The 20,626-nt window shown below is 34.4% G+C and overlaps 1 protein-coding gene across 3 annotated transcripts in view; it reads left to right on the plus strand.

Annotated features, from left to right (window-relative positions):
- CNTN1 (contactin 1) overlaps nucleotides 1-20,626 on the plus strand; it is a 351,845-nt gene that overhangs the window by 112,376 nt on the left and 218,843 nt on the right. The window contains exon 3 of one of the 3 annotated variants that reach the window (XM_082742231.1): nucleotides 4,716-4,814. The exons of the other annotated variants lie outside the window; for them this stretch is intronic. The gene's annotated coding sequence lies outside the window, so the exon portion shown is untranslated. The remainder of the gene's footprint in view (nucleotides 1-4,715; nucleotides 4,815-20,626) is intronic. 3 annotated transcript variants of the gene reach the window in all.

Genomic DNA, 20,626 nt, shown 5'->3' on the forward strand with positions numbered 1-20,626 from the left:
TTTAAATATCTCTAGAATATTTCCCATATATCCACATCCCTATGTCTGCCTTGTTTAGGTCCTCATCTCTTCTGGTGGATTACAAATGGTCTTCTATTAAACATACTTTTTTCATTTGTTTACTGCTCCCAGTCTATCTTTCAGCTACCAAATCTAGTCATATGATTCTCTTGGGGAAATTTTAAAATATCTCGCTCTGTAGAATAGCTTCAGACTCCTTAACAGTGTAAAAAATGTTCTATAGAATCAGAATTTGAACAGAATTCTTAAAAGTTTTTTAAAATTTTATATTTCTTATGTAAATCAGATTTTATATAACTTTTCCCTATCCCCTGACAAAGTGTCTATTTATCCAAATTCTCATAATACACAGAATTTAGTTTCTCAAGTGTATTATGTGATATCCTGCTTCCCTACAAATGCACATTATTCTTGTTACTGAAAATGACTTTTCCTTCAAGACTTTTCTTCAAGATTGAGCTTTGGGAAGGAATGAATTAATGTTTCTAAGGTTCTTACTGTGTCAAGAATTCTGTTAAGTGATATAAAGGCATTGTAATATTTGAATTTCCTAATAATTCTAAGATGTTCATATTATCCCCATTTTAAAGGTGAGGAAATCAAGGCAGAATTTAAACTCTCATCTGGATGACTACAAAAACTATCCTGTAACCATTGTGCTCTAAATTATTTATTTAATTCTCACAGGAAGCTAGGGAAAGATATTTAATTTGATTTCTATATTATCCAGATGATATAAAGCTGATATTCATGGGGTGTGGATAACACATGGAAGGTTATATAAATTCAATGAAGCCTGAATTTATTTTCAAATTTATCAATTAAAAACCATATTAGTTCCATCATACCACTCAGTTTCTTTAAATATCACCTCCATGAATCATTTCCTAAATACACTATGGGCAGTTGGTAATGCCAGTATTTTTTCTTACTATGCCTCATTTAGTGGAGTAAAAGTAAGAATTAATACTTACCTAGAAGTCATTTGGCATAGAGGCTTAGTGCCCTTTAGTAATTATCTCATTTGCATATCTTAATATATATCAAATTGTTTATATTCATCACTCTTTGTCTATGTGTTTACCTGTTTTCACCACTAAAGTATGACTACTTTGGAGGCAGACACTGATCTGTACATATTTATTTTCCTAGCATCTAGCATAATTTCTTTCTTGTAGAAGGTATATAATAAATGTGTTTAATTAAATAAATGTGTTATGATTATGGGATGATTATAGTATTAGTAGGACAGAGCAAGAAAAGAAGAAAGGATGTCTTAAATCTTAGAGAACAAAAGCAGTCTGCTCCTACATCCCTTGAGTTCAGAATAGAAACTTCGGTAGGCTGAATTATTTTCCTAAGGCTACATGGCATTATGTTTTCTTTTCTTTTTTTTTTTTTTTAAAGATTTATTTTATTTATTTATTTGACAGAGATCACAAGTCAGCGAGAGGCAGGCAGAGAGAGAGAGGAGGAAGCAGGCTCCCCTCAGAGCAGAGAGCCCGATGCGGGGCTCCATCCCAGGACCCTAAGATCATGACCTGAGCTTAAGGCAGTGGCTTAATCCACTGAGCCACCCAGGCGCCCTGGCATTATGTTTTCTTATAATGGATATAAATTATGCATTTTTCCAAATGGCAGTAGTCAGATAGTCTAGTTATATATCTTAATAGATATCACAAATTTAGCCGACTAAATATGCTTTGATTTATTTGCAAATTTGGATTCATTTTATTGACCCCATTGTACATTACATGCATTATAAATTCAAAATATTGGAAAAATCTCTTGATCTGCAAAGAGATCAAATTCATCTAAAATCACCATCTGTTTTCCATCCATTTGAAAAGATCGGTTAAGTGTGTTTCTTAGGCATAGCCAGGCTTCTGGAAAGTAGAAACTGGTTCTTATTATAGTCTTTGGCTTTGTTTTACCTACGAGTATAATTGACTACTTTTCCCCCAGTTGTTCCCATTCAAGACTTGCTTGCAGCTTCCTCTCTGATGTTATAGGGATTTACCACCCCTATAGCTTTTCTTATTCCATATTTTTTTGCACACCTTAGGTCCATGAGGTGTTTTTGTGTGTTTCTCATGTTTCTCTGCATCTTTAAGACAATTGAATTTAAAAATTCACCAAGTAGATACAAAGTTGCTATCTTCATTTTAGACTTGGGTCTGAGATATTTGTATCAAAGAAAAGATAGTGATTTCTTACTCACTGCAGGATAGATGAATTAAGTTCTTCTTATCCACCTCGTTATGCATTATTCAATCATATCATTTCAGAGAGGTTAAATTTCTAATGTTTATAAGTGTAGTTATTTTAGTTTATGTCAACAATTTATATCCAAATGATTGTACTCTATATCCCCACACCTGATAAGTAACATTGTAATGTTTTCGTATTTTCTATTTTTAAATGAGGTGTTATCTTCATGTAAAATTGCTATTGTAGATGATTAAACTGATAAAACTCTTGGCAGGATATTAATCCTTAGCTATAACTTCTGTAATTTTTTAAACGTTTGAGGTCCTCAATCTTCTGTTTAAAGAATAAAGAATATTACTCAGGGGGGCACCTGGGTGGCTCAGTGGGTTGAACCTCTGGCTTCAGCTCAGGTCATGATCTCAGGGTCCTGGGATCGAGCCCCCATTGGGTTCTCTGCTCAGCAGGGAGCCTTCTCTCCCACAGCCCCCGCCGCCTGACTCTCTGCCTGCTTGTGATATCTGTCAGATAAATAAATAAAATCTTAAAAAAAAAAAAGAATATTACTCAGATAAATATTATAAAATAAGGTCTATGTAGTTCACTTGAATTATATTAAGTTAGAGGCAATATATACAAATGTTCAAATAGAATCTTCACAGGGTAGAACAAAATATTATGGAATATATATAATATATATTTAATTGAACACATATTATATATATAATTGATATATAATATATATAGTAATTGAATGGTTAATTTCTCAAATGGCTATTTAGAATATTTAGCATAATCTTAATCAAGTAAATGAAATGATCTCTATGACCTAGAGGCATGCTCTTCCAAGCTTTGTAAAGAAGAAATATTTCTCTGAACATCCCCGAACTCCACCCTGTTGTCATCAGCACTCCTCTATTACCCTTACAGGCTGATCTCACTTGCTACTGGTTTATTGACTGGAAGTTACTGTAATCATGCTTCCTCCAAGGCTGAATTGCTCCCTGTACAGTATAACTGTTGGAAACCTTGGCTATACTCTGACAGATTTTCTCAAGTATAGCCCCAAGCTATGAACTTGAAGGTTTCACTTGGGTCTTATAAATAGTCAGGTGTGACAACATAGAACTATGAGAACTGAAAAAAAAAAAAAAAAAAAAAAGAACTATGATAACTGTGTGTGTGTATGTATGTGGTACCTATACGGATATGAAAAGAGGCTTTGTAAAGACACAACATTAGGTTTCTAAATGACCTTGATAACATCGTATTTAGTCCTCTTTTGGTGGATAAATAAAGCTTAGTTAATTTTTACCCTGAAGATACTTTGGGAAATAGCCAAGAATTTATATACATTTGCCATCTTACATGGCTTTCCCACCTTGGTATTTTTTACAGAAATTATTACGACATTTTAAAATGCTACCTGTGTTATCCCTCTAGCATAATGAATTGCATATTTTGTTTTAAAGCCCACTTTTTGAGGCAGTGAAAAAAGAGTAACAGAAACAAACCATAGTATGTTCTTAGAAGCTTAAATACTAAAAGAAAGGACCCTCAGAATTACTGACACTCCCAGAAAAAAAAGGTGCTTACCATCCAAAATACTTAACAATGATGAACATATGATGTTTAAAAAAATCTCTTCCACCTTATTTAAATGAAAAATTAATTAAAATCTTCTAAGAAAGATTGTCCATATGAATCTGGGTAAAAACCTCCTATGATTTGTAGCACACATCTCTCTCTTTATTTATTTATTTTTTTCTTAATTTTCAGTTTAGCCTGTTGATTTTTCAGAAAAAGGCAGGGAAAAAAAACGAACTTCGTATATCTCACTTATAATGTAAAATATTCAGTCTAAATCTTCAAAAGTATGTCTTTTGAATAAAAGAAGACAGATACTACAGTGTTTCTGCCAGAGAGTCCAGTTTAAACATTCTGCAGCATGCAAATGTTATCTCGTCTATGTGAGTCTTTTACCGCGTGGGTGTTGCAGGGTTGGAGCCTTCTGCCTGTGATTTAGGTTGTAATTTTATTTGTGGAAATAAACCAATTGCAGAGCTTCAATTGTTTTAGCAATGAGGTGATCAATAGCCCATTACTGGATAGAACAGCAGCTACAGGAAGTGCATTGAAGATTTTAATGCATGAATTATGCATGCCGTGCTCATTCTTTAGTCTCCGAACAGAATGACAGGGTTTGTGAAGTCGCCTCAGATAGTTTCTTGCATTAAGTGACTGCAGTGAAATGCTTAATATTTTCAGGCATAGAAGCAGCATTGACTCGGGCCAGCCGAATTTGGAAGATGTAAATCCCCCAGCTCCCAGCACAGAATGCTTTATTTGAAAGTATTGCTATGTAGGGAGCCAGCTTCACTGTCATCTAACCTGCTCTCCCCAGAAGGTTGGCTGAAGGATGGGAGCGGCTGTGCCTGCCTCTGAGGTCACAGCTTGAAGTCCTTTTAACTTGCTTTCTGCTGCAGGAGAGAGGCGTGTTGTGGTATAACTATCGCTGCATTTATTGAAATGGACATTTTGCAATAAATACAATACTCGGAACAACAGACAACTCAGCATATCAGGTAAGTGCAAGGTTTTTCTCTGGGTTAGGTCATTGTAAGTGAGAATGTGCTGAGTTAGGATAACGGTGATGCAGTCAGTATTAGTAAGGTTGACTCAGACCTCGGTATTGCAATGCAGCGTCAGGGTTCTGAATTGTTTTGTTAATTGAAAGGTGATTTTTTTTTTTTTATATTTTTGACAGTGTGGTGCCATAAGGTATTTTATTTGCATGCAAAAGCTTTTCAAGAATGTACCAGAGCTTAGATGTATGTGTCTTGGATAGATAGAGCCTGCAAATTGGGGAGGGGCAGCACTGAGCGTGAGCTGAATCAATAAAAGAATTATCATCTTCTGGAGAAGTTTGAGCAGGGCTGTGGTATTCCTTTGGCTCAGATTATTTCCTTTATGTCAACATTTTCAGGTTATGGTGAAAGATGTTGGTAGACACCCAAAATGTGTAGTCCTTTTTCCAGAAGTAGAGGATAGCACTGAGGTACTCAAATTCAAATACTGTGTTGCATACAAATTGAACAGATGGAATTGAAATAATTTGGAATAGTGTGTCCTTGAAGGAAGACCTTGTTGTCAGAAAGCAGTTTGAATTCTACCTGGAGTGTTTTGTTTTCTTTCCTCCTGTCCAGTGTGACTTACTACAAAAAAAAAAAGAGTAGATAGATGTTATATTCTGAAATTTACACCAAAAAAAGTTTTATTTTTCTTGATGTTTTAAAAATTAAGTTTGTATAATTGTAGAACCTACTGTATAAAAGCCAAACAAAATTCACAAAAACTCTGAAAAAGTGAAAAGTAGTAATAATAATATATTACTATATTTGCCAGTCTTTGTGAGTTAAAGCTGCTTGCTTCAATATCATGGCAAATAGCTAATAAATATGTAAATGATAGCAGTATGATATGAATTCCTCAACCTCTCTTTAGGGTGGGAAAATAGCATTAAAAAACATTTAGTAAGAAACTTGATATAGTAAAGTGTTTCAAAGATGATTTTAAACAGTAAATATATACTATTAATATATGTATACACTATTAGTATATATACACACATATGCATATATGTACACATGTTTATACACACCTATATACACTATAATATATAATTTGCAAAATATAATATGTGTAATATAGCATGTAATACAACATGTATGATGTATGTATATGTACTTCCTGAAGTATTATGCTAAGTTTTTTTAAGTATTTGTTAAATAATCTATCAAGAACCAGTAATAGATAATGATAAGTATGCTTTCTGAAATAGGTATCACGTATTAAAAGAAAAAGGGAAAGAAATATAGAACAATGATATTAAGAGCACAGGAAAACTACTTTTCAAACATTTCACAATGTATTTCAATTCTGCTGTGATATTATTCTATCGAGTTTCCTTTCAGCTGCCTAGTAGTATGGTGGCACAGAACTCACACTGTAGAACATGTTTGAATCTGCAAAACTGAGCTAGTTTAGCTAAAGGAGGAAACTCACACGTTGAGTTTTTCCTGGGGGGCGGGGGAGAGGATAGGAAGGCGAAGTAACTGCCTATACACATTCAAGTTCTCCTGATGCTGAGTCATGGTGTTCAGTTCTGCTCAAATACCTCCTGGCTGAGGTAGCCCCTTAACAGCTGGTAAAATGGAATTGGAAGGAAAATGGAAAAAAAATGGAAGGGGCAGAAACTTAAAAGATATTTATTCCTTAGCTGCATACTAAATTCTGAGTAATGAGTATAATGGCAGCTCTACTCACTGGACTGGCTGAAGTGACAGTAGGAGAAGAAAAGCCCCCCATGCTGATGACAAGATCAGAGCAGTAAAATTAATGGACTAACATGGTGAGACTGTATGAACAAAGTGGTCTACATAATACTGCACTTGTTCATCCTCTCTGCCATTGTTCTGGTCTCAAACTTAACCCGAGCCACTTCTCAGTATCACTCAAAATACGTGATGGTGAAGAAATATTTCCAGGATCATGTGAGGGAAATCTGGAATGAGATGCTCTCAGTTCCCAATTCCCACAGTAGTTGTAATTAATTTTTATAGATTGTCAGTTGGGAGAAATTAACAAGAGATTAATAAGGATATTTGAATATTAACCACAATATATGAGGTGAGACAACAAAATGAAGTTAGATAATGATTATTATGGCAAAGCATGGTCATATTAGATGCAGTTAGGAAGGAGACTGAAGATCCAAAAAGAATATAATAAAAGAAAAGAGGAAATGAAATGAGAAACCCATATAGCAGTGAAATATTAAACACAAGATTTTGAAAGAAAAATGTACTTAATGAATAGGTGATACATATTATTAATGTACCTTAAAATCAATTTCTAAGAATTCTGAAATATTATGATTCACTAAGATAAAGCTTAGTAATTTAATTTAAACATGAATTTTAAAGGTGACTCAATAGAGTGAGAAATCAGTTGAATATTTTAAAATGGTAAGCCATCAATTTTCTTTTTAGTATAAATATTTATATTAATGTTTGCACCTATGTGATAATGAATCTAAGTAGAAACCTATCTATATGTAAAACTCTGTATATCTCTATATGTCCTGTTTTCAGCATTAGCCATAAACTAAGATTATAAAAAAGTTACGAGTCATTTATTGGAAGAGTAAGGAGTAAAAGCATTTGAAGAGAGATAATATGTCCATTTTCCAAACTTGAAACACACTTACAAATTGATTAAATCTGAGTTTATATTTTTGGGACCAGGACGTCTCCCCTGTATTTTTTTAAGATTTATTTATTGGAGAGAGAGAGAAGGTGTGGGGGGGAAGGGCATTGAGAGAGGAAGAGAGAGTCCCAAGCAGGCCTGTTGAGCATGGAGCCCCACACTGGGCTCAGTCTCAGGACTCTGAGATCATGACCTGAGCTGAAACCAAGTTGTTGGATACTTAACTGACTGAGCCACCCCGGCTACATCCCTCTGCTGTATTTTTTAGTAAATAGTTCTGATGAGTTATAAGCTTTGTAAGATTCACAGAAAGCTTTTCAAATATGAATTTATACCAAAGAATGATACCAAGAAATTACATCTTCTCTTTTCTGTCATAGGAAAAAATAATAAAATTAGTTCCACCTTAAAAATATATTCCCTAAGAAATTAGTTTTTGAAATATGTTCCTTTCAAAAATGCTCCTAAAATTTGACTCTGAGGTTGTTTCATTTTAACACAGCTTCATACATGTTTTAGCAATCTCTTTCCTCTGATTATAAATATAATTTTCACTCTGTTTTTCATTGTTTTTAATCACTTTCCTCTCCTAAGACAACTCAGTATAATGAAGAAATATTTATTTAAGGATCCTCCTGTGTGCTTTTGCTAGGTATTCTGGCTTCCTAGATAAGAAAAAAGATAAGGGGAAGTGCTTTCCATAGAACAAATAATCCAATGTAGGAAAGAAGTACAATATAGCAGCATTCAAAATATTTGGTATAAAAAGTTTAACAATCATAAGACAAGAAACCATACTCAAAAATTTTGAATGGAGTCCAGCAGAAGAATATACATACATAAAGGCATGGAAGCAAAACTTAATACTTTATATTCTAGTGTCAGGACTGAAATAGAGGAATTGGATAGGTATAGTTGAGAATAAAAAGGGTGGGAGCAGGTAAGAATTTAGACTTGGTTCTATAGTCACTGGACACTCACATATGTTATTTAATCCCTTTGGAGGAAAATTTAAGGCTCAAAAATTTTCGGACCCTTGAATCAGATGAATGCTGAACATTTTTTGGTGATTGTTGGTTTGATATTAATTATTATAATAATCTTGCCTTTTAGTCTGTATTCTCCTGCTTTGCTTTGCTGCCCCTGGAGGGACTGCCCCTCCCGAGTATAGCCAATTACTAGACTTAGTGAACTAATTACCCTTGAATTCACTTTTCAAATGCAAAGCAAGCAACCAGGAGCCTGCACCTTAAACTTCCTTCTTTATCAGTGTTCCTATGCTCTGGCCAATTTCTTCTTGCCCTCATCACCCCAGGGCCAAGTACCAAACAACTAGGGACAGCTCCAGTGCCTCCAGAGCTTCCTGAAGTAATTCAAACTAGCCAATTCTAAATCCACTTATTCTGCCTCCTTCCTAAGAAAAGCATCATAAAGGCTTTTGCTCATACTTTTCTCCCTCCTTCTACCTCCTGATTGGCCCTAGATCCCCAAAATTCCCTGGGTGGCCCCAGTCACGGTATGTCGCCTTCTCTTAGGATCTGCGAGTGTAACAACTGCCTTTTCAATGGCAGACATCATCAGTTCTATTGACTTTACCATACCATAATAATAATGAAACCTATATAATAATAAAACCTATATTAAAACAAACATAAGAATGTCTTTAATAACTTTAACACCAATTAACATCAATGGAAAGGTTAATAATATTCCCAGTATTTAAAATAAATCAGTCAAGTCTTTTTTAAAAAATCATTACAGTTTTATTGAACAGCTATATTCAGATTTAAGGGTAAATCCTAAGTGAACCCCTTATAAACATAAGCTTAACTCTTTCCTAAGTTGTGGTTAGTAGAGGGATGGAGGGTATATCCTCCAGAAATATGAATGGACAATTAGAAGTTTTCAGTATAATGGCAAGCTACATAGGTCTAAAGTTTAATCATTTTTTCTGAGTCTGTTTTAACTTGTAGCATATCTGCTTTATAAAAACAAGCATCTACATCAATGTCAAGGGAAAATGCCACCTTATACTCCTAAAATATCAAATACTGAAAATTTAATTAACAAATGCTAGTTTTGTTTATATAATGTCTTTGGTATCCAGTAAGCAGCACACATCCTAATTAAGAAGTATTTCTGCTACATTAAGCCTACAAAATTGAATTGAATTGTCTTAAAAATGTGGTGTCCAAGAAAAGGTTGTCGCTAATCAGCAAATGCCAAACATTGGAACAATGAACCAACACAACCATGAGACTAACAAGAATTGAGCCACACAGAGGTAGTGCTGTGAAGTATATATACGAAAAGACAGCATTGATATCTTTCAGTAGTACACTGTATTGTTTCAAAACACCGTCACTGAAAGAAATAGAGAACTGTAAATGACTTTGAAGTGTAGAAGAATTAAAAAATTAAATGCATGTTTGAACTTAACGGTTTTTAACTTCCCTTTCTACACCAAGATTGTATATGTAATGAATGCAATCACAGTAGCCCTTTAAGACATGAACTTTTGAGAAAGAAATTCAAGGGGAAAATTGAAGATGATTTAGTTGAAGAATAGGTTAGAAAAGACACTAGTCATGCTAGCAGATGGAAGGGCAGCAAGGTAGGTGGCTGAGAGGGAATCTGGAGGCAGAACTGTGCCAGAAAGAACATAGGAATTTAAACAGATGGAAGATGATATATTAGTTGGCAAAAAGAAAAGCTGGGTGACAAACAGGAGGCTCTCTTGAAGAACTGGATGAGTAAGCAGCCAAGAGGTGAATTGGATGGACCAGTAATAAACAAAATAGGTCAGTATGAGGGCACCCAAGTTCCAGAAGAAATAGGCAAGAATAGTGGAAAACAACTGCAATTTTTGCCTTTACGTGAACCTAGGGAATGATTTTTGTTAATGATTTTTTAAAGTGCTTTGAAATTATGATCAATAGTGATGATCTATGGAGGGAAAATTTTAGTAGAAAATTCAAAGGCACATACTGCTGAGGAATTTTATTCTGTAAAATTATCATGAGCATGAAATGTATTTTTATTTCCTAATTTTATGTTTTCTATATTTGAATTCTGGCCTAGGCTTAGCTAATATTTGAGGATTTGGATGAAAAATAATACTGAGGGCTAATATAAGTAGAGAATAAGAACTTTAACCCTTACTAAAAAGAAAATTTGCCAGTCTATGGAAAATTTGAATATAATTGTATCTTTAGAAAAATTTCTTATATTCTATTATCTGTTAAAAGTGGTGAGAGCAGTGCCTCAGTAAACATACAGATGATTACAAGTCTTCTAGTCTTTCTTCTGTCTTCAGACTTATCTACCTTTAAATTACTATATTCTTAGATAATTATTTATGCTTCCAAACATTAAGTAGAATTATTTAACATAGTTAAGTACTTTTTACATGATGATTGTCATCATAAAAAACGTGCCAGGCACAGTAATGTTTGTATGAAGGCGCTGGCTTTATGGCCATATTTTTTAAAAGTTTTATTTATTTTAGGAAGAGAAAGTAGGCATGCACATGGTGGGGAATGTAGGGGGAAGGGTCAGAGGGAGATAATCTTCAAGCAGACTCCCTACTACGTTTAGAACATGATCCCATGACCCATAAGATCATGACCTGAGCTGAAACCAAGAGTCCAACATTCAGCCAACTGAGCCACCCAGGCACTCCAGCTTTATGGCTATTCTTTTTTTTTTTTTTTTTTTTAAAGATTTTATTTATTTATTTGACAGAGATCACAAGTAGGCAGAGAGGCAGACAGAGAGAGAGAGAGAGAAGGAAGCAGGTTCCCCGCTGAGCAGAGAGCCCCATGCGGGCTCGATCCCAGGACCCTGAGATCATGACATGAGCCGAAGGCAGTGGCTTAACCCACTGAGCCACCCAGGCACTATGGCTATTCTTATTGACCTTCAGATAGATATGTGGGTTCTAAGCAGAAGAGATACTTCTATTTGTCCCACATATAAACTTAGATTTAATACCACTCTTTGTTTTGTTCTCCCATCTAAACTATAAACATATTTTTTTTATACAACAACAATATTTCTTAGGTCTGTCCATTTCTATCTATTTTGCTAGCCAACCCCCTTATGCCAAAATGCCTGAAACTTTGATCTTTATTGCCAGTGTGATCACTTGTAAAATATCTGCATTCTGGAACACCTGGCTGACTCAGTCGGTAGAGCATCGACTCTTGATGTCAGGGTCATGAGTTCAAGCTCCATGTTGGACGTAGAGCTGACTTTAAAAAAATAAAAAATCTGCATTTCAATTAATCCCACATAACAGAAGCTAGGATGATCTATCATGGTTATCTGGGATGTTTGACTATTATTTTCAAGTGATGTGTGTAGCTGCAACTTTAATCCTCTGGATTAAACTTTTGAGCACAAGGCTAGCAGCTATAGCTTCCCAAGTTCTAAGTAATTCTCTTGAGTTGGGGAACCATATTTGGCAAATGCTATACATATGCCAGACACTGTGCCAGACTTTGGGGATACAGGATGAATAAAACATGAATCTTTCCATCAAAGAGTTTATATTCCAGTGGAATAAACAGATTTATATACACTAAATACTATGGCACAGTTTAATAGAGGGAATGATGTTATATCCATGGATAAAAGATATGTATACTACCCTACATAGTTGTGACTCTCTTGAGGTCATGGAACATACTAATTTGTTAATTCAGGAAATGTTTATTAAGCCCCTTCTCTGCATAATGGCTATGCAAGGGGAAGTTTAGGAAGTTCAGTCTCTTGAAAAAGAGACTGGAGCAAACAGAAAGTTTATTGCACAAAGGTAATTCTTGACAAGTTGTAAACCAGGTACAATAAGTGCATATAAATTGGGCTTTAGCCAAAAGTAGGGGAAAGCATCAAGAATAATTTCTTGGAGGCAGCAATCAAAGGATAGTTACAATGGGTTTTAAATAGTTGTATAATGGTTCATTAAATGTAGTTATAAAATAAATGGTGTTCACTAGAAAATTTAGAGGCTCACACTAAAAAAAGGTGGTTAATGAACACAGCTTGAAAGGATAAAGGAGGCAAGTTTTGTGTTTGATGCTGAGATAATTGCTTTAATGCATATTCTTTTAATCCTTTTTAGAAGACTATGAGATTCTCACTTTAAAGATTAGAAAACTGAGATTAAGTTTATACTGTTACTAAAACTCTAGGTCCAGGATTAGGAAATTAAAATCTCTCTGATATCCCCATAAATTTAGTATTTTTACTTTCTTTCTTTTTTTTTTTTGGCATTTTGCAAGAAACTTCAAATATCAAAGCATGATAATTCAATGAGATATTGGACTGCGGCGTTCATAGGTTTGTTCATCTATCATTTATTTAACTAACATGCATATAATGAAAAAAGTGCAAAGTTACAAGTTAATTTTTATTAAGAGATTTGTAATTAGAAGAAAGTCAAGTATGATTTGAAAAATTAACCATCCATAAACATCCTCTAAAAATAAAAGGTCACTTTGCTCAAATGTGGAAAGTTTGACTGATGGATAAGGAACAAAATGACACATGAGGAAATACATTTAACAAGATGTCCAATATATGGACCAGCTTAAATATCATTGAGTAGATTGATGGGTAATGAGTTTTCAACAAATTTATGTTAATGAGTTTATTATTGTTTCCTCTAAAATGTGAATTAGTGGTAAGAATAATTTTATAGTGCTTTTCCCTGAGAGGGTACTTTTAGAAGCTTTTTTCCTTCTTAACCCCTTCAGGAGAAAATGTGATATTAACCAGGCAAGTTTCCTACATATAATTGAATAATAGAGTATCACTTTTGTTTTATTTATCATTGCATTGCCAGTGTCTAGAACAATGTCATGAGCAAAGTAGGTGTTCAATAAATATGTGAAAAGTGAATGGTCACATGAATTTATGTTATCGTATTTTATTAATTTGAAGACATTAATTTTAAGTCACACCATTAAATTACTAGACTTTGGTGAGCACAGTTATTATGTAAATGTACATACCAAATGTAAAATGAATCTTGTAATGGGATTTTTTCTTTTAACAACAAAAATCTATCTTGATCTAATGTACACCTGTACCTGGACATCTGAATATCAAGTCAACAATGTTAGTTTCTTTATGAGTGTGGTCTTCAATCTCAATGAACACCAACTTTGCTCTGCTTTACAGAACATGCTTGGCAACCAAGATTTAGATATCTTTCTGTGTTGTAGAACCCTCTTTCCTACCACATTGACCCATGAGTATATTTTGTAAGAGTTTTCACAAGGATTATGATGTAAATGGCAAGTTTAGGTGATTGAGATGAATATACAGTGTGGTTTTTTTTTTTTTTACATTATTGATTAGGAAATTAATGTAAAGGATTTGGTGATTTAAAATGCAAGTAGATATTCTATCCAGAAAATATTGTGGATATTTTAATAAAGAAAAACCATGTGTTAGGTAGAAGTTATGTTAATAGCAGAAATGAAAATAATTCTACTATTTTAAGTAACATTCAAAATGCTTTCAGACTACATAGGCACAATTACCATTCTGTTTTTGTACATATCTTCAGCATTTAGCACATTGCTTGATATATTGTATATAGTTGGTAAATATTTATCATCAATTTATGATAAGGTCTTGTTGGCTTGTGTAATCAATTCATACTAGTTATAATCACATAGATCACAATGAGGCAGTAACATTGTTAGGAAAGTATTAAAAATGGTGAATATATTGCATACTGTGACCTAGTCATAGCTAAATGACAAATTATATAAAACAATGTGTTCAGAAAAAACCAAACAAACAAACAAACAAACAATGTGTTCAGGAATAAATGGCCTGCAAGATAAACAGAGATCTAGGCAATAAAGAATGTGTCTTATTGAGTCTGGGGTTATCTTATGTTGTTGAGTATGACTTGAAATCGTACATTGTTTCTTTGAAACTTACTGAAGATGTTACATTCATGATGGGAGTAGAAATAATCATAAATAATAATAAAGTTATTGAAAGACACGATTATTTGTGCCAGAATACTCAATTAGAAGAGAAAAAAAAATAGCCAACTGTGTACATAGATATATTTGGATGAGACCTTTGCAGGGGAGCATGAGTGCCAAATATTACTGATTTTTAAATAAATCACTTTGTAGGAAAAAAGAAAATTCTTTGGCACCATGACTGTTTTGAGGTTATGAAATACCATATAACATACAAATAAGATGATTTTCTGTGTTCTTCATTGCTATAGCATGTGGTCCCCACTCACAGAAATATTAGTGCTTTTAAGTGAACCTCTTCTTTCATTTAAATTAAACTTAAACTGATGTTTCATACAGTAGTGAGAAAAATATTTTTGGTAATCTAAGAGAAAGATTTTTTTAGAATTTATCTATCTAGTCCCTCATCAAGGATAAAATGATATCTTAGAGTTGGAAGGTGTCATATAAGAATGTGACTAATCTTTAATTTTTACATGTGGAAACAGAGTTTCTGATGATTGAGGCTTATTATTTAAGGATCTACTATTTAGGCATACCTACATACAGAAAAGAAGTTTCAAAGCATACTTGTTAGAAGTTGAATAATAATATAAAAATTGCAGTAATTTTTTCCTTAATTGTAAGATTCTTGATTGAGATTTAATGTTCTTCATATAATTAATTTCTTAGTTTAAGGGAAAATGTTCTTTAATGAACTCTTTTGCTTCTCTAAATTATCTGTTTTGAGAAATTCTTAAGAATAGAAAAGAAACTTCAATAAAAGAAAATCATTCCTCTGGGATTCAAAACATGTAAAATTCTTAGATTTTAACTACAGAAGTATAATGTTAGAATAAACTCATGAGCATGGTATTAGAAATGGGTACTAATTTAGACATGCTTAGTGTCAATATAAACTTAGTTCTTCTTTAAAAGAGCTAGTCATGAATACTATATCCAGCTAGGCTATCATTGAAAATAGAAGGAGAGATTAAAAGCTTCCAGGACAAACAACAACTGAAAGAATTTGCAAATACCAAACCAGCTCTACAGGAAATATTGAAAGGGGTCCTCTAAGCAAAGAGAGAGCCTACAAGTGGTAGATCAGAAAGGAACAGAGACCATATACAGTAACAGTCACCTTACAGGCAATACAATGGCACTAAATTCATATCTCTCAATAGTTACCCTGAATGTGAATGGGCTAAATGCCCCTGTCAAAAGACACAGGGTATCAGAATGGATAAAAAAACAAAACCCATCTATATGTTGCCTCCAAGAAACTCATTTTAAGCCCGAAGACACCTCCAGATTTAAAGTGAGGGGGTGGAAAAGAATTTACCATGCTAATGGACATCAGAAGAAAGCAGGAGTGGCAATCCTTATATCAGATCAATTAGATTTTAAGCCAAAGACTATAATAAGAGATGAGGAAGGACACTATATCATACTCAAAGGGTCTGTCCAACAAGAAGATTTAACAATTTTAAATATCTATGCCCCCAACGTGGGAGCAGCCAACTATATAAACCAATTAATAACAAAATCAAAGAAACACATCAACAATAATACAATAATAGTAGGGGACTTTAACACTCCCCTCACTGAAATGGACAGGTCATCCAAGCAAAAGATCAGCAAGGAAATAAAGGCCTTAAACGACACACTGGACCAGATGGACATCACAGATATATTCAGAATATTTCATCCCAAAGCAACAGAATACACATTCTTCTCTAGTGCACATGGAACATTCTCCAGAATAGATCACATCCTCGGTCCTAAATCAGGACTCAACCGGTATCAAAAGATTGGGATCATTCCCTGCATATTTTCAGACCACAATGCTCTAAAGCTAGAACTCAACCACAAAAGGAAGTTTGGAAAGAACCCAAATACATGGAGACTAAACAGTATCCTTCTAAAGAATGAATGGGTCAACCGGGAAATTAAAGAAGAATTGAAAAAAATCATGGAAACAAATGATAATGAAAATACAACGGTTCAAAATCTGTGGGACACAACAAAGGCAGTCCTGAGAGGAAAATATATAGCGGTACAAGCCTTTCTCAAGAAACAAGAAAGGTCTCAGGTACACAACCTAACCCTACACCTAAAGGAGCTGGAGAAAGAACAAGAAAGAAACCCTAAGCCCAGCAGGAGAAGAGAAATCATAAAGATCAGAGCAGAAATCAATGAAATAGAAACCAAAAAAACAATAGAACAAATCAACAAAACTAGGAGCTGGTTCTTTGAAAGAATTAATAAAATTCATAAACCCCTGGCCCGACTTATCAAAAAGAAAAGAGAAAGGACCCAAATAAATAAAATCATGAATGAAAGAGGAGAGATCACAACTAACACCAAAGAAATACAAACTATTATAAGAACATACTATGAGCAACTCTACGCCAATAAATTTGACAATCTGGAAGAAATGGATGCATTCCTAGAAACATATAAACTACCACAACTGAACCAGGAAGAAATAGAAAGCCTGAACAGACCCATAACCAGTAAGGAGATTGAAACAGTCATTAAAAATCTCCAAACAAACAAAAGCCCAGGGCCAGACGGCTTCCCGGGGGAATTCTACCAAACATTTAAAGAAGAACTAATTCCTATTCTCCTGAAACTGTTCCAAAAAATAGAAATGGAAGGAAAACTTCCAAACTCATTTTATGAGGCCAGCATCACCTTGATCCCAAAACCAGACAAGGATCCCACCAAAAAAGAGAGCTATAGATCGATATCCTTGATGAACACAGATGCAAAAATACTCAACAAAATACTAGCCAATAGGATTCAACAGTACATTAAAAAGATTATTCACCACGACCAAGTGGGATTTATTCCAGGGCTGCAAGGTTGGTTCAACATCCACAAATCAGTCAATGTGATACAACACATCAATAAAAGAAAGAACAAGAACCATATGATACTTTCAATAGATGCTGAAAAAGCATTTGACAAAGTACAGCATCCCTTCCTGATCAAAACTCTTCAAAGTGTAGGGATAGAGGGCACATACCTCAATATCATCAAAGCCATCTATGAAAAACCCACCGCAAATATCATTCTCAATGGAGAAAAACTGAAAGCTTTTCCACTAAGGTCAGGAACACGGCAGGGATGTCCATTATCACCACTGCTATTCAACATAGTACTAGAGGTCCTAGCCTCAGCAATCAGACAACAAAAGGAAATTAAAGGCATCCAAATCGGCAAAGAAGAAGTCAAATTATCACTCTTCGCAGATGATATGATACTATATGTGGAAAACCCAAAAGACTCCACTCCAAAACTGCTAGAACTTATACAGGAATTCAGTAAAGTGTCAGGATATAAAATCAATGCACAGAAATCAGTTGCATTTCTCTACACCAACAGCAAGACAGAAGAAAGAGATATTAAGGAGTCAATCCCATTTACAATTGCATCCAAAACCATAAGATACCTAGGAATAAACCTAACCAAAGAGACACAGAATCTATACTCAGAAAACTATAAAGTACTCATGAAAGAAATTGAGGAAGACACAAAGAAATGGAAAAATGTTCCATGCTCCTGGATTGGAAGAATAAATATTGTGAAAATGTCTATGCTACCTAAAGCAATCTACGCATTTAATGCAATTCCTATCAAAGTACCATCCATCTTTTTCAAAGAAATGGAACAAATAATGCTAAAATTTATATGGAACCAGAAAAGACCTCGAATAGCCAAAGGGATATTGAAAAAGAAAGCCAACGTTGGTGGCATCACAATTCCGGACTTCAAGCTCTATTACAAAGCTGTCATCATCAAGACAGCATGGTACTGGCACAAAAACAGACACATAGATCAATGGAACAGAATAGAGAGCCCAGAAATAGACCCTCAAATCTATGGTCAACTCATCTTCGACAAAGCAGGAAAGAATGTCCAATGGAAAAAAGACAGCCTCTTCAATAAATGGTGCTGGGAAAACTGGACAGCCACATGTAGAAAAATGAAATTGGACCATTTCCTTACACCACACACAAAAATAGACTCAAAATGGATGAAGGACCTCAATGTGCGAAAGGAATCCATCAAAATCCTTGAGGAGAACACAGGCAGCAACCTCTTCGACCTCTGCCGCAGCAACATCTTCCTAGGAACAACGCAAAAGGCAAGGGAAGCAAGGGAAAAAATGAACTATTGGGATTTCATCAAGATCAAAAGCTTTTGCACAGCAAAGGAAACAGTTAACAAAATCAAAAGACAACTGACAGAATGGGAGAAGATATTTGCAAACGACATATCAGATAAAGGACTAGTGTCCAGAATCTATAAAGAACTTAGCAAACTCAACACCCAAAGAACAAATAATCCAATCAAGAAATGGGCAGAGGACATGAACAGACATTTCTGTAAAGAAGACATCCAGATGGCCAACAGACACATGAAAAAGTGCTCCATATCACTCGGCATCAGGGAAATACAAATCAAAACCACAATGAGATATCACCTCACACCAGTCAGAATGGCTAAAATCAACAAGTCAGGAAATGACAGATGCTGGCGAGGATGTGGAGAGAGGGGAACCCTCCTACATTGTTGGTGGGAATGCAAGCTGGTGCAGCCACTCTGGAAAACAGCATGGAGGTTCCTCAGAATGTTGAAAATAGAACTGCCCTATGACCCAGCAATTGCACTATTGGGTATTTACCCTAAAGATACAAATGTAGTGATCCAAAGGGGCACATGCACCCGAATGTTTATAGCAGCAATGTCCACAATAGCCAAACTATGGAAAGAACCTAGATGTCCATCAACAGATGAATGGATCAAGAAGATGTGGTATATATACACAATGGAATACTATGCAGCCATCAAAAGAAATGAAATCTTGCCATTTGCGACAACATGGATGGAACTAGAGCGAATCATGCTTAGCGAAATAAGTCAAGCAGAGAAAGACAACTATCATATGATCTCCCTGATATGAGGAAATGGTGATGCAACATGGAGGCTTAAGTGGGTAGGAGAAGAATAAATGAAACAAGATGGGATTGGGAGGGAGACAAACCATAAGTGACTCTTAATCTCACAAAACAAACTGAGGGTTGCTGGGGGGAGGGGGTTTGGGAGAAGAGGGTGGGATTATGGACATTGGGGAGGGTATGTGCTTTGGTGAGTGCTGTGAAGTGTGTAAACCTGGTGATTCACAGACCTGTACCCCTGGGGATAAAAATATATGTTTATAAAAAATAAAAATTTAAAAAGAAAAAAAAAAAAAGAGCTAGTCATGTGTCAATCAACATGCCAAAAATAAACACTTTGGTTATATATATATATATATATATAAAATTTCAGTAGCTTGTAATTTAGGAAGAAAGAGAATATTAAAGATTAAATGGAGGAGGTTGTATAAATCTCTGTTTCTCATATGGAAGACTGATTAGGATTAAAACAGTGCAACAAAGTGTAGATATACAATAGATACTACAGAAGAACTATAATGATTACACTGCCTAGAATTGATAAAATAAAGATAATGAATAACAGGAATTAAATTAGTTAATTGTGCAAAGATGTTATCATCTGTGTCACAGCAAAATTACTCTGTTTTGTTGACATAATAAACCACTATTTAAAGGTAGAAATGGGTACACCAACATTTATTCATTTTATACTTTGTGCTAGGCAGTGTGTTTTGCAAATTTATTTAAGTGCTGTTGCCTAGTCACAATAAACATGCTTTATTGTGTTAATAAAACTTAATATATTAATTTTGTCTAGGAAATGATATTTTTGACATATATGCATCATATATGTGATTACTTATTTAAAGATAATTTAGTACTTAGTCTTTATAAATCATTTTATAATTGCATATGAGATCAATTACAAGGAAATATAGCCTTCTATTTGTTTATTATTTACTTAAGAATGGACTGATTAACTTCAAGCTATAAAGAAAAATAACAAAAATGCATATGAGTAAAAAAATGCATATAAGTAGAATGAAAATTAAATATTTCATCTAGGCTGTAAAGATGATTATATGCAGATTGAGTAAATTGGGGAAACAGAATCATGTGGTGACTTTAGATCCTGATCTAAAATGAATTCAGCAAGAGGCAACAGGATGGCTCAGTTTGTTAAGTATC

The sequence above is a fragment of the Mustela nivalis genome, assembly GCF_964662115.1.
Source record: "Mustela nivalis genome assembly, chromosome: 7".
In the NCBI taxonomy this organism is placed as follows: Eukaryota; Metazoa; Chordata; class Mammalia; order Carnivora; family Mustelidae; genus Mustela; species Mustela nivalis.